Below are 6,389 nucleotides of genomic sequence, written 5' to 3'. Positions count from 1 at the left end.
TGCTTTGTGACGTGCACAGAGAAAAGGCTGCACAGAACACAAACAGTTCTGTCCTCACACACCTAACTCCTCTTCACTCTGGCACTTTGAAAGCACAATGCAGGCATCTGTTAACAGCGGCCAAGTGACTCAGGTCAGGAAAGAGCACACCTGAGAACCCTCGCCAGCCAATTATCTTCACCCTCTGTTTCCTGCTCAAATGTTTGGAATGGTGTTGGATGAAATTCACAGTGAATGAGAGAAAAGCAGAACCTTTGTTTTTGGATGGTGAGACTTTTGAACCCAGCTGGTAGATCTCTTAGCAGCTTTTCAACCTCTGGTTGCTGTTACATATCGCTAGGAAACCTTCGGAAAGGAGATGTGAACAGCACAACTTGTAATGAAACGTACGTCTTAGCACAGGCTGGGGTAAGTACATGTGATGTGAAGCTTTCTCCTGAAAGTAACGGGACGGCCAAGCAGAGGAGCATCCCACACAAGGTTTAAACTAGAGCAACAGGGGCCACTTGCTCCATCTCTTCTCCTCAGCCCTTGCCCTGTCTAGCCTCCAGAAAGAACATGCTGACAATGACCCCTAGCAAACCCTTGGCAAGTTCTCAAACGCTTCAGGTGCCTACACCCTAGGTTTGTTTATTTGTTTGTTTCTCCTGATACCAAACTCGAATCATTCTGCAGCAATTTAGAATAATCTCTATTCCAGTGTCCCACCGTGTACCACTGTGTGCATGGGGGTTTCACACACATCCCAGCTTCCTAGATTCTGCTTCTCTTTTCTGTTTTTGCATTTGTTTTTGTTCTTTTGTTGTTGTTGTTGTTCTTTTTTGTTTTGTCTTCCTATTTGTTTTTGCAGGAAACAAGGACACATTTCCTGTGTCCTGGGGAGTCAGCCCCAACACACACATCTTTTCCCTGCTCTCTCTTAGGACAAAAATGCAATATTTTAGCTTGAGGGCCTGATTTCTAATTTGTGAAATGATGTCATCTCGACTTCTGTGCTGACCTCCCAGTACTGTTCTACCTTTACATACAAAGGGTCCATCTGGGCTCCAGGGTGGCAGATCCCCAGATGTGACAGGATAAAAGCAGGGAATTCCTCATGAATGCAGCAGGACCCATTTCATTAGGAAGAGGAAGGAGAAAAATGGGACACGGGCTCTGGTGTGGCCTCCTCTGGCTTGCCTGCGTGCAGCAAGATTTCTCAGCAAGGTTTTCCACCAAAGGTGGGCCCCGTGGAATGCTCCTCGCATAGGGTTACTGTGGTGGCATCTACGTGAAGGCCTCTGTGGCATGTTCTGCAGGGGTACTGTCCACTGTCTCCCCCTGTTCTCACAAGTGTGCTCTGAGGAGATGGCAGCAGCTCCATTTGTGACTGTGATGAAGAGAGGATCATGGAACCAGCTCGTGGCCTCTGTCTGTGCCAGCTCGCAGCACAGTGGAAGGGGGCCTGGGGAAAGTGCCCAAGACCAGGCAGAGTGACAGGGCAGTCGATGCTTCAGCGGCAGTCAGACATGTCATTGACCATTGGGGCACACACTCCCATGGGTTTTCCAACCGAGCTCTGCAGAGCGCAGAGACCCTCAACCTGTGAGAGGCTGAATGAGGAGCACGAGGACTCAGGACCCCACGCCGCCTCCCAGCCTGAGCCATTTGGCCTTGGTGTACACACTGGGCCTCTGCCTTTGTTTTCATCTGAAACAAAGTTTCAGTAGTTTAAAAAAAAAAAGTCAAAAGTGCCTGCCTGCCCTGCAGGGAAAAACCCAAGACCGAGTGTAGTGTGCAGGGAGCCCACTAGCCTGGCCCCATCCTCCCTGCCATGCCTCTTGAACATCACTAAGTGGCCCCTGTCCCTGTGCTATACAAAATGAGTATCAGTTGGTGTCAGGAGCCAAAAATTAAATTAAAGAGTTATAACATTAAATAAAAATGTTTAAAAACTGTTGCTGATTCTGCAAATGTCGCATTCCCGAAACATCAGCTGAAGCACTCCAGGAAACAGAAAGCATGTTTTTGAGGGGCTTCCAAGGAGAAAGGAGAGGGCCAGGGGACAGAGGAAGTCCCATGCCAGCAGGGATCTGCTTCACCCATGTGTGGGCCACAAGAAGTCACAGAGCCCTTCAGCAGCACTGCAGACACCCCTCAAGGCCAGGCCCTGTGTGTCCACCTCACAGGGGAGGAAAGCAGAGAGCAGAAGTGTCTGCCCTGCCCAGGGAGAACGAGTCAGGAGCACTGGACGCTGAAAGACCCCGAGCCACCACGTGGGCTGACCCTCAGGGAGCGGAAGACCCATCCTCCTCACAGACTTCTTTCTGTAGTAAACGTCCTTAAAAATGAATTGGTAAGGAAAGTCATACATTTAGTTTCTCGTGAAAAGACAGTAGCAGCCGTTCCTGTGTGCTCTCCCCACATGTGGTGATGGTAAAGACCGCAAGGGAAAAGGTGTGCAGAGGTATTTGAGAGAAGAGAAGTTATTATAGAAAATCAGGTATTTCTTCATTCATCTGTTGGTTCATCCATTATTTTTTGTCCACCTACTGTGTGCCAGGCACTGTGACAGGTACCAAGGACAAAGTATTGATCAAAAACACACCAGTCCATGCCCTCCAGGAGCTCATGATCCATGGGAGAAACAGTCATTCATCAAGCAATTTATGCAAATAAATATAAAGTTGCAAAGAGGACAAGCGCCAGGAACAAGAGGAATGGGGATGGTAGGGGGAGGGGAATGCCTCAGTGAAAGGTGGGAGATGGCTCACCAACAACCAACATTGCAGGGGGAATTCCAGCCAAGCCTAGGGCCATAGTGGGGAGCAGCAGTTGTCATTAGAGCTGTGGTTCTCACAGGTCCTCTGAGGCAAGTGAAAAGGAAGCCACCCTGGGCCCCACCTCAGGGATCCTGACCTAAATGGGGAGAGGCACCGACTCCTCAGATCATTGTAACATGCAGCCGAGTGTGGGAAGCACTGCACTGGCTAGAGGAAGGGAATGATCACCAGGGTGAGTGGGGAAAGGAGGGTGCAGGGCCTCAGGGACCAAGAACAGAAGCCCCCTGTTCTCTCACTTAGGACAGGGAGAAGGGACACGATCATGGAAACATTATCCAAAGACCCAAAGAGTCTTCTGGGGTCAGAAATACAGGAGGGAGACTACAGCAAGAGTCCACAAGAGCTTGCAATATCATAACCATCATGGGCAGCCAAGGATTTCAAGCTAAGATGGGTGCAGAGGCACACCCCTAAGGAGGGTCCCCCACAGAGTTTGTGCCCCTTTTCCCTTTCTCAGTCTAGCTCCAGTGCATTCAGGAGAGTGCAGGGGTACAAAAGAAACCTGGCATTCCCTAGGGAGTGATTTGTTTTGCAAATGAAGGTAGCCTGATTCAGCAGGTTTTAGGGGTGGATGCTATTTTAAGTCACACAGGAGGTTAAAACCAGGTTATAACAGAAGCATCTGCAGGGCCTTCAGACAGGCACTGTCTTGGTTACTCTTCCATTAGTCTCCCTGGCCTGTTCTAACTGCTCCTAAATTGTCCCCTGGGCCCCTCATTACATATGCATGGGCTCCTCCTAGAACATCTTTTTTTTCACCCCACTACTTAGAAACATCTGCATCCTTGTTGTCAAAGAAGACCCCGCCTCTTGAGCTGCAGGACATTTTACAAAGACAGTCCAGCCACTGAGCTTGGGAGAAGCTGGCTGTTCCCACTATTCCCAACTCTCCTGCTCAACTTCCATTTCTCCACTGCTAGCTCACACACTCACTTTGCTCTCAAACTGAGGCCCCCTCCCTCTGATCTCTGCCACTTCCCACCAGCCTGCTATCTTTCCTTCCTTTCCTGCTCATCTCTTCCCTCTGCCATCACTGACTTCTGGATGTCTGTGCACACTAGATTGGCTTTTATTGTCACCCCCTCCAAGGAGTGTGGTGATTTCCTTCACAACCAGGCATGTCCTGCTTTGTGTTATCTCCAGGTTTTCAGTCCTTTCCGTATCTACTTCCTGCTTCCTCTGGGGCCAAATACCTGTCTTTATTTTTCCTTTATTTTGAAGTTTGTGGCTTCTGACCCTTGATTTGCTAGAAAGCTGACTTCCAGACCACTGGGGTAATGATAGTGATAACTCGACTGTATCTGGTTTCTTTCTCTTAGAAGCTCACATGCATTCCACACATGTGATCTCATTAACCTCCCAGCATCTCTGCAAACCAGGGGAGTGACAGGTGTTTACAGGGAGGACACTGGCCTTGAGTAATCTCCACACAACAGTAGGGTGATTCACAGGACTTAAATAAAAACTGCTTGAACTGCAATCTCATTCTTTTTCCACTAAATCGATAGGCAAAGAGTTACTGCCTTATTGTTTCACCAACAAATGGATGTTTACACCACCGAGATAGGCATGTTCCAAAATGTCCGGTGCTCACCACTGGAACCAGCATCAAATCAGCACTGTTTTACCTGGTGTAATAGGTTCCCTATGTGGTTGCTGCTTCGTCCATGATAAATCTCTCTACTTATCAGCCCCTCCGCCCTCCCTTAAACTCTATACTACTGTTGAATTGCTCGTAATTCTTAGGACTTTTTGCTGCACTGGGATGTGCACCATGGCTTGGGAGAATTGCAAGCCTCATTCTTTCTTCAAACCTCAGTTCAACTGCTAATTGAAGCTTTTCTCTTCCGAGTTCATTCTGCTCTACTCCTTAGGTCTTTGTACATGATCCCCAGGAAGTGACAATCATTTTAATATTTGACTATAATACTTTCTTTTCATACTTTTAGTCATCGAGCTGAGGGCAGAGAACAAGCCTTTTAATCTCTATTTCCAGCTTTAGTAGTGTTCAACTATAGCTGTGGTATAAAGTACCCCAAACTCAGTTGCTTAAAACCATGATTTTATTGTACTTATGATTTATAAATCAGGGATTTGGGAAGAGAAGTCCTCTTTTAGGGTCAAAGTCAGATGTCCCCCAACAGCTTGATATGCTGGCCATTCATGATAGCTCACTCACATATCTGACAAGTGATGCTGGCTGATAAGTGATAACTGAGCGAGGCTGTCAACTAAAGTGGGTAGTCATGCCCCCTGGCATGGTGGTCTTGGGATTATCCCAAGGAAGCTGGCTTCCCTTAGATCTAGGATCCAGAAGAACTGGCAACAGGCGTGGCTTTGCTGGCTTTACCATGAAGTCACACTGTATCACTTCCACCATAGTATATTGGTCACAAGTGAGCCATGAGGCCAGCCCAGATTCAAGGGTGGGAATTAGACTCAACCTTTGGATGGGGCAGTGTCAAGTTCACCTTGCAGAAGAGTATGTGGGAAAGGAGATACTGTTGCAGCCTTCTTTGGAATATACAACCTACGACAGGTGGCATGGTACTCTCACTTAAAAATTGCTCCAGAGATAAACTGAATGACCATAAATGAAGCTGGTCTGTACCCTTGGCACTCTGTGACAATCATTTATAACTGTGATTATAGCAGTCCCAGAAGCAGTCAGGCAGCATTACTCAATGCTTCCTTCTTGAACCATCATCAGTAGCTCCAGAACACTTGTTAAAAAGGGAGATTTCAGTGCCCCATTCCAGATTCAACAATTAGAGTCTGAGGGTAGCATCAAATGTGTGCATTTTAAACAAGACAGCACCCCAGGAGAATTCTAATGTGCTTATAGGAAAGTGGGAGAAAAAGTTCAGTAAAGGGCCATATTAGTTATGCTGCATAAAATGTTCCTCCGTAAGTTAGTGATTTAAAACAATAACCATTGATTATCTCATGGTGTCTGTGGGTCAGGAGTCAGGCATGGCTCCTCTGGTGTCTCTGTCTTGGGCTCTCTCACAGGCTGCAATCAAGGTGTTGCCCAGGGCCACTGTCATCTCAAAGGTTGTTTTGGGAAGGAGCAGCTTCCCAGATCAGTCATGTGGCTGCTGGCAGGTCCTCAGGGTTTTCCTGGTTGGTGACAAGAGATGTCAGCTCCTTGTCACAGGGGCGTGTGCTTCGGTGAAGCAAACAGGCTATGAAGACCAAGAGAGAGCAAATGGAAGTCACCGTCTCTCTATACCCTAATCTCAGAAGTGACACCCCGTCACTTTTGCAGTATGCTATTTGTCAGGTGCATCCTTTGAGTATTCTCCTAAGAGTCAGCACAAGAAATAGTGATGTTGAGAGGTAGTCAAATGAGACAGGCCCCATCTCAAACATCAACTCCTCATTTCACTTGCTGTGGTGTTAGGATGACCTATATTCTCTGGACCCTCATTTCCTTCTCTAATGAGAAGAAGGGCACTACCCAAGCCCCATGACCAAAGCTTTTGTGACAATTCAATGAAATTAACAGAGGATGTGTGTATGCAAAGTGCCTCAATGTAGAGACACAAGGGTCATCTTCTGTTCCTC

Source organism: Hipposideros armiger, unplaced genomic scaffold (assembly GCF_001890085.2).
Source record: "Hipposideros armiger isolate ML-2016 unplaced genomic scaffold, ASM189008v1 scaffold_786, whole genome shotgun sequence".
Lineage (NCBI taxonomy): Eukaryota > Metazoa > Chordata > Mammalia > Chiroptera > Hipposideridae > Hipposideros > Hipposideros armiger.
Note: the sequence above shows the minus strand (reverse complement) of the source record.